Source organism: Martes martes, assembly GCF_963455335.1.
Source record: "Martes martes genome assembly, chromosome: 7".
Taxonomy (NCBI): domain Eukaryota; kingdom Metazoa; phylum Chordata; class Mammalia; order Carnivora; family Mustelidae; genus Martes; species Martes martes.
Genome location: NC_137894.1, coordinates 86,818,094 through 86,826,767, shown reverse-complemented (window position 1 = coordinate 86,826,767; position 8,674 = coordinate 86,818,094). Strand labels below are relative to the sequence as shown.

Genomic DNA, 8,674 nt, shown 5'->3' with positions numbered 1-8,674 from the left:
TTGTGATCTCTGTCAAATAAATAAATAAAATCTTAAAAAAAAAATAAAGTACTCGAATGATTTGAAATAGTTCTAAAATTTAAAATGCACAGGAATGAATTAATTCAGGAAAGAGGAAAGTAAGTTAAAAATTTATAAGGGTTGCTTTCTTCTACTGCAGTGGAGTAAGAAAGATTTATACTGGAAAAAAAGGGGAAGACTTCAGATATGCCCTGGTTGGAGACTATGACATGGGAAAGCTCTATGTGGGCTACTGTAAGAAAGGTAAAATTTCTCCTCCACCCTCTTAGGGTCACTGGCTGGGCCTAGTAATTAAACTTGACATAAGACTGCTTAACAAGAGAAAAGCATACAAATTTTATTGAGTATTTCTTACACGTATGTGGGACCCTTTAAAGAAAAATCAAGACCCCAGTAAGGTTGGACTGAAAGCTTATATAATAGGTTGCACAAAGTAAATTTTTATAATATAACAACACAAAGGAATTTGGGCTGGGGCAGTTAATTGTGGGAAAGTAACCAGGAAGATAAGGGTTTAATTTAATAAGGTTTGTTTGTAGACATTTATCTCAGCTTCAACTTCCCATCTCTCCTAATAGGAAAATCCTGCTGGTATAGGGAGGGTACCCTTCACATGACAGTTTTATTTCTGATTTCAGGAAAAAAAAAAGGAAGGTCAGAGTGCCTTTCTTGCATATGTTTTTTTCCAAGGACCTTTAACTCAAAATAATATGTTAAGGTAGCATACTAGGGTAGCATGCTCTGACCCCACTATTCTACCTAGAAGAGGGACATTCCATGAAATTGGTTAAGGGTACATATATGGCTTTCTTTGGTTGGTTGGTCCTAAATTGGAAGCAAGGAAAAATATTAGGAGAGCTGTCAATTGTTAATCAAGTCGTGGCTATCATGGAACAATTATTATGAGGTTTTTGTTTGGCTTCCTGGATTGTTTCTAGAGATAGCAGTATGACTTGCTACAAATTTAACTTCTAGGCTGCTTTTCCTGGGTGGTTACTGAAGATTATAGGTCATATATATACATATATATATATATATGTATATATATGTACATATATGTGTGTGTGTGTGTCTGTATAGGTCTGGCCATTGTCCATTTGTATATTGAATCTTAGCAGGTAGAGGAAAGACTTTGTTCAGGACCTTATTACTAGAAGAAATAGGTCATGTTGGAAAAGTTGGAAGGAGGTCAATATGGTTGATGCATAGAGAGTAGGGAGTGAATGGTGCTAGACAAGGTTGTGAGAAACATAGCTGTATGTAGTTACGTATGCGGCACCTTCTTACTGTGTGTTGGGGGTTGTCAGTGCCCTGCAACCACAGACTACCAGAACACTCCTGTAGTCACACGATTATTGAGATTAGGGTTATGTCTCAGCAAAAGGATGCTAAAACTAACTTACTTATCATAGGATTTGGGCCTTGGTGATTTGGGGCTGTGATGGAGCTTTACTGTCAGGAAATGGGAGTAATTCTGAGTCTGACTGCTGGTTTAAAACCTATGGGTGATTTTTCATGCCTGATAATAGCAGTTAAAAAGGCTTTACCTGGCAGGCTTCACAGGGGAAAACTGCCCTCCCCATACCAGACTTGGTGCACAGCCAGTGCATGGCAATCTCTGAAGAGAGTTGCCGTCAGACTCAGTCCCTCCTGGCTGGCAATGCTCTTAAGCATAGTTGCATTCCTAGCCAGGTGTCCCCATTTGGAGGTCTCCCTATCGGGAAAATGACTCACTCCCTCAGTACCTAGTACTTTTCCATTCCTACCGCCCTTTCCTCCCCAACCCTCACAATGGCTCTGGTTCTATAAATCTGCAGTAAACACTTGTTAGGGACTCCCTCAACAGTGAGATAACCCCCAAGTTTGCACTGATCCACCTGGCCCTCAAATAGCGGGAGAGTTTGTTCCATGGGGTGATGGAACAGGTTCTTGCTTATACAATCATAGTAAGTGATTAGAGGCTTCACCATTAATTCCGTTTTGGTTCATTGTTGATTTAATTGCCTACTTTGACATCTAGCAGCTGAATTATTTCTATAGCTCATCTGAGCACAAATTCTGTGATTAGGTATCTTAGTAATTCTTTTTTCTTAAGATTTCATTTGTTTGAGAGAGAGAGAGCGCGCGCGCGCACAGGAGCAGGGGCAGAGGGAGAGGAGTGAGAGAAGTATACTCTGCTGCTAAGCAGGGGGCCAGACACCAGGCTCCATCCCAGGATCATGACCTGAGCAGAAGGCTGACGCTTAAGGAACGACTGAGCCACCCAGGCATTCCTGATTAAATAAACTCTTAGTAATCATTTTGGACTTCATTAGAGTGGCAGGATGAAGTGATGTTGAAATACAGTAATGGAGGGTCACTCTGTGGAATAGAAACACCTGCTGTTTGAAAAAGAGCGAGAAAGTTTGAAAGCAAGTCTTGTTAACATTTAAGGGGGAAAACACAGGCCTGAAACGAAAACTCAGTATTACAGGTTTTAAATGGACATCAGCACCTTGACCTTGGATATGCTATTTAACCTCTTTTATCTTTACTTTCATTGTCATGTATAGGGGTTAGACCAAATGATCACTAAGGTCTATTTGAATTTAGAATTCTTTACTCTCGTGTGTAATTTATAAATTAGCCTTATTTATAATTACTATATTGAATGTGATTCTAGTAATTGTGTGCACACACTAGAGCACACTGGTCCAATATATATGGACTTGACACACTATTGATGCTGAAAATTCAAAGTTAGAACAATCTGAGTATTGCTTTTTCTAGTGAGTACTACAAAAATAGTTGGTGAGTGCCTTATAATGTCACAGTCTGAACAAATGGAAGAGAATCCACATTAGAAAAAAATGCAGGCACTTGATTTATATTAGAAAATGTGTTAAACAAACAAAGTACTGGGGAAAGCTCCATCTGGTGGTGACCATATGAAATTCCAAGCAAATTACATTATTATATTTCCCTTGACCCTTCAAAGTTCTGGAATCTTCAGTTGAGAAACATCTTTGGGTTAAAGCCTCTGCCTTTGGCTCAGTCATGATCCCGGGGTCCTGGGATCAAGCCCCGCATCAGGCTCTCTGCTCAGCGGGGAGCCTGCTTCCTCCTCTGTCTCTGCCTGCCTCTCTGCCTACTTGTGATCTCTGTCTGTCAAATAAATAAATAAATAAATCTTTAAAAAAACAAAAAACAAGAAACATCTTTGGGTTCAGAAGTAGGCAGGAAAATACTGGTTGTTACCCACTAACTATTATTTAAGGTAATTAATGACTGAAAACAAAGTCATAGGGTGTTCAGAATACTTGATCCTAGATAGTCCCAGGGAAAAAAGTTCCAAGGTCAAATATCTCTGGGAAATGTATTTTTTTTTTTTTAAGATTTTTATTTATTCACTCAACAGAGATCACAAGTAGGCAGAGAAGTAGGCAGAGAGAGGAGCAAGCAGACTCCCCGCTGATCAGAGAACCCAACGTGAGGCTTGATCCAGGGACTCTGGGATCACTACTGAGCCGAAGGCAGAGGCTTTAACCCACTGAGCCACCCAGGCGGCCTGGGAAGTGTATTTAAATGCTGTGCTTAGGGCGCCTGGGTGACTGATTGGGTTAAGCCTCTGCCTTAGGCTCAGGTCATGATCTCAGGATAGTGGAATCGAGTCCCACATGGGGCTCTCTGCTCAGCGGGGAGCCTGCTTCCTCCTCTCTCTCTCTGCCTGCCTCTCTGCGTACTTGTGATCTCTGTCAAATAAGTAAATAAAATCTTTAAAAAATAAAAAAAATGCTGTGCTTAAAGATTCACAATGAATATTAGCATATTAAAACCCCTGACAAGTTAGGAGACCTATTTTACATAATTTAACTGGTGTTACCTGACCTTATTTGACTCTAGAACCTCTCCCTCTCTCTTTCTCTCTCTCTCTTTTTAAAGATTTATTTATTTTAGAGGGTCAGAGAGGGGCAGAGAGAGAAAGGGAAAGAGAGAATCTCAAGCAGATTCCCTCCTGAGTGCAGACCCCCATGCAAGACTTGATCTTAAGACCCTGAGATCATGGGGCACCTGGGTGGCTCAGTGGGTTGAGCCTCTGCCTTCAGCTCAGGTCGTGATCTCAGGGTCTTGGGATCAAGCCCCACATCGAGCTCTCTGCTCAGTGGGGAGCCTGCTTCCCCCTGCCTCTCTGCCTTCTTGTGATCTCTCTCTCTGTCAAATAAATAAGTAAAATCTTTAAAAAAAGAAAAAAAGAAGAAGACTCTGAGATCATGACCTGAGCTGAAATGAAGAATGGACACTTAACTGACTGTGCCACCCAAGCACCTCTTCTCTTTTTATATATATATATTTTAAAAGATTGTATTTATTTATCTATTTATTTGAGTGAGAGACAGAGACAGAGAGCAGGAGCAGGGCAGAGGGAGAAGCAGACTCCCCGCTGAGCAGGGAACCCAGAATGGGGCTTGATATCAGGACCCTGGGATCATGCCCCGAGCTGAGTCGATGGCAGATGTTTAACCCACTGAGTCACCCAGGAGCCCTACTCTCTCTTTTTTATTTTTATTTTTTTAAAGATTTTATTTATTTATTTATTTGAGAGAGAGAGAGAGAGAGAGAGAGAAAGCATGAGAAGGGAGAGAGTCAGAGGGAGAAGCAGACTCCCTGCTGAGCAGGGAGCCCAATGCAGGACTCAGTCAGGGAACTCCAGGATCACGATCTGAGCCGAAGAAGGCAGTCGCTTAACCAACAGAGCCATCCAGGTGCCCCTCTTTCTTTTTTTAAAGAGGAGATAGAATGTCGAATACACTGCAAGGGAGCAGCAGGTAGGACAGCAGAGAAGAGGCTCTCTGCCTCCCTCTCTTTTTTAACATTCTCTGGCATTTTGAAAATGCCAGTTTGAAAAACTAATGATCTCAGAGTATTGAGTTTTAAAAAAAGGAATTTTGTTTATTGCAGCATTATTTGCAATGGCCAAATTATGGAAGCAACCCAAGTGCCTATTGATAAATGAATGGGTGAAGGACATGTGTATGTATACACACACACACACACACACACACACACACACACACACACAGACACGCACAACAGGATATTATTCTGCCATAAAAAAGAATAAAATCTTGCCATTTGCAACAATATGGTTGGATCTAGAGAGTATAATTTTTTTGTTGCTGTTTTTAATTTTTTATTTATTTGACAGAGAGAGAGACACACAGTGAGAGAGGGAACATGAGCAGGGGGAGTGGGAGAGGGAGAAGCAGGCTTCCCGCTGAGCAGGGAGCCCAGTGTGGGGCTCCATCCCAGGACCATGACCCAAGCTGAAGGCAGAGCCTTCAACTGAGCTACCCAGGCACCCATGGAATTAAAATTTTTTTAAATAATGAAAATAAAAAAGAATTTTTGGGGGGAGCTTATGTCAGATTTTATATTTTTGTAGTTAATACCAAAGCTTAAAAATGATGATAGTAATAATTTTTTAAGAGATTTATTTACTTATCTGGGAGGGGGGGCAGAGGGAGAGAGAGAAAGAATCTCAAGCAGTCCCTGTTGCTGACTACAGAGCCCAACAATGTAAGGCTTGATCTCATGATCCTGAGATCATTACCTGAGCTGAAATCAATAGTCATATGCTCCCCCCACCCCCGCAAAGACTTTATTTATTATTTGTCAGAAGGGGAGAGAGAGAGAGAGAACAAGCACAAGTGGGGGAGCGGCAGGCAGAGGGAAAAGCAGACTCCTCAAGGAGCCTGATGTGGGACTCAGTCCCAGGACCCTGGGATCATGACCTGAGCTGAAGGCAGACGCTTAACCCACTGACCACCCAGGCATCCCAATAGTCAGATACCTAATTGACTGTGCCATCCGGGCACCCCAATAATAATAATAATAATAATAATAATAATAATAAATAATTATTTAGGTTTTCACACTCATTCTTGAATTTTTTTTTTAAATGCTGCAAAATGGTGGTTATATAAAAGCACGGGACAAGACCTATGGGCAGAAAGAGCTGCTGCTCATTCATGAACATTTAAGGAAAAATTATTTTGTGCCAGGACCTGTACAAGGTGGTGTAATGAAAGTAAACAATTATAGTCAGTTGCATGTTGGTAAATGTTTAACAACCTTCAGATTCACAGATTAATCCCAAATGCCTTGGGCCAGGGATGTCTATAGATTATGTTAGAAAGCCAGAGAAGGTTGTTTTAGGAGAGTCTTCCCTTTCTCCAGTTCCTAGTCTAACTCTCCTTTCTCAGTAGCTCAAGATATTTTCCATTCTCTCTCTATTCTTCTCTTCCTCAAATCAAAACCTCTTAACTTTCAGTATACCAAGAAAAATAGTCTTTACCATTTATAATCTGAGTCCAATGGACTCTATAATTTTAATATCTTTATGAGTTATTTGTACAAATTAGAGTAAAGGGATGTTCAAAGCTGTTATAAAAAGAGTAAGCTTGTATAAAAAGAGTAAAGGCATAATGGAAAACAACTGTATTGGAAATTTAATTGAGTATCTAAATATAGCAAATCCCAATTTTTATTCCATATTTTCCTGGTTTTGTAGACATACACAAAATGGGCAATGTCCTCTGAATGCAACTGCGATGCATGAGTATGGAACATACCCATCTTGTAAATAGTGACTGCAGATTTCAAATGCATCACTACTATCTCCTAGCTAATTGTTACTTTTCGTTCTTCATGCATTTGTATCATCAAAACACAGGACTTGAAGACTTTTTTGAGACCTTTAAAGGCTCGTAATTTTGTTGAAAAGAGGACAGCCATCTTTTTTTCCCTCTGTAATTGCAAATTTTTTGTATTTTTAGTTTTATAAATGGGCCTGTTTTGCCTATGTCATATCATAGGCATTGCTACCGTACCTGGTACATAGTGTTCAGGAAATATTTGTTGCACTAAGTGAATAAACGAACTTTTTACTTTGTTTTTTTAGGGGAGATGTAGTTTTGTAGTTTTAGGAATCAACCATGGCCCTACAGGAGGGGATGTCCTACCAGACGCCGCCCCCGCCCCACTGCGAGTTGAGTCTGAATGGCGACAGAAGTTCCTACTCTTGCCTGTGGCCCTCAGGGAGTGGGATCTGCCCTAGCTCCGTGGAAAGGATTAAGGCGCTCCAATTCCGCTGGGGTCACTCTCCCCTCAGGTGGTCCCCAACCTGGTCTGTTTCGGTAACCTCGCCCCCCAGGCTCCGTCACCGCCCCTTCCCTCCCCTCTCTTCTTCTCGTCTCCACCCTCACGGCTCCGCCCGGGTGCCGCGCCCTCCCATTAGTGCGCTCATCCGCTAGCCCCGCCCCGGCTCCGTGCACGCCCCTTCCCCTCCCCTCTCCCCTCCTAGTGCCCTATCCCCGCTGTATTCCGCCGGGTCCCGCACTCTTCCCTTCGGTTCCGCGGCGCGGTCGCCCCGCCCCTCCACCCCTTGACGTGGCAGAGGCGGCACCAGCCATGTTGGCCCAGCGGTGTTCTGCACGGAGGCCGGGGGCGGGGCGGTGCCGGCAGTGATTGCAGTGCCACGGTTGCTCTGGGTCGGCTGAAGGGACCGATTTTGCAAGGTGGTGGCTGCGGCCGGCGCGGATCTCGTTTGGAGGCCCTGGGGTAAGGACCGACTTCGGGTCTTCCTCCTCCCGGCTCCCCGGAGAGGCCGCGGGCGCTCAGCGGAAAGCGGGGGAGGGGCAGCTGTGCTGCTGTGGGCCGGCAGGCGGGTGGGCCGGGGTCTCTTGGGGCTGGTGCCCGCTCTGCCCTCTTGGTGCTCCGGAACAGACGGGGGCGCCGGCGGCAGCGACCGGCCGGCGAGGGCACCTTTGAATCCTGACCCCTTCGCCTTCTCACGCACCACTCCGGTTCGTTCTTCCGGGCCTGGGGGTCCGGGCCCCTCACTAAGCTCCCCTGGATAAGGTGCGAAAGATGGGAGTCGGGTGAAAAACGGCAGTTCAGCATCTCGCCCAGCACCCACCCGCGACTCCCGGGCGACCTGCCTTCCTCGCCCCAGCTCATCACTGCTTCTGGACACTTGGCTTCTCGGTTCATGCCTTCCCTGATCTGAAGTGCCCTAGACTTTGAACCCAGGTGACTTCGTCACGGGTAGTTCGGCCTTGGGAGTCGAAGAGCATAAGGAGAATTAAGTGGCAGGTCAAGCTAACGCCTTAGGCCTCGATTACAAGTGGTGTGCGGTTTTCAGATCGGACCAGTCTTTTCTGTTCTAGCGTTTTCCCGTTTTGGTGGGACAGGAAAAGTACAGTCTACATGTAGTCTCTGGTGTATGTTGAATTCACGTCAATTTCCTCAGCCTCCACCCGGTAAAGCCGCGTATAACCAAATTAACCTGGTTAATAAAAGTTTTAGGTTTAATAGGGATTTAAATATAAATGTTAAGTTTTCCTTCTCGCCCTTTCCAGTAGTGTAACATCATTTTGGAAGTCCGACCATTTTTATTTGACTCATAGAGTTTTAGAGTTAGAAGGGGCCTTGTAGTTTTTAGCCTCAACCCCTCATCTTACCTGAGAAATTGAGGATCGGAGAAGTTAAGCTGTTTGTTCAAGATCATAAATCTAGGCATGGAAAGCAGTTGAAAACACTTCATTGAGGATTTTACAACTGGAAAGTAGAGAGGCACACTTAATTGGTAAACACATCTGATTGGAAGAAATTC

General features: G+C 43.8%; 1 protein-coding gene across 1 annotated transcript in view; it reads left to right on the top strand.

The window, feature by feature from the left end:
* Positions 1-7,449: 7,449 nt before the first annotated feature.
* The window catches only part of SEC23A (SEC23 homolog A, COPII coat complex component), a 63,634-nt gene continuing 62,409 nt past the window's right edge, over positions 7,450-8,674 (top strand). The window contains exon 1 of the mRNA XM_080808019.1: positions 7,450-7,620. The gene's annotated coding sequence lies outside the window, so the exon portion shown is untranslated. The remainder of the gene's footprint in view (positions 7,621-8,674) is intronic.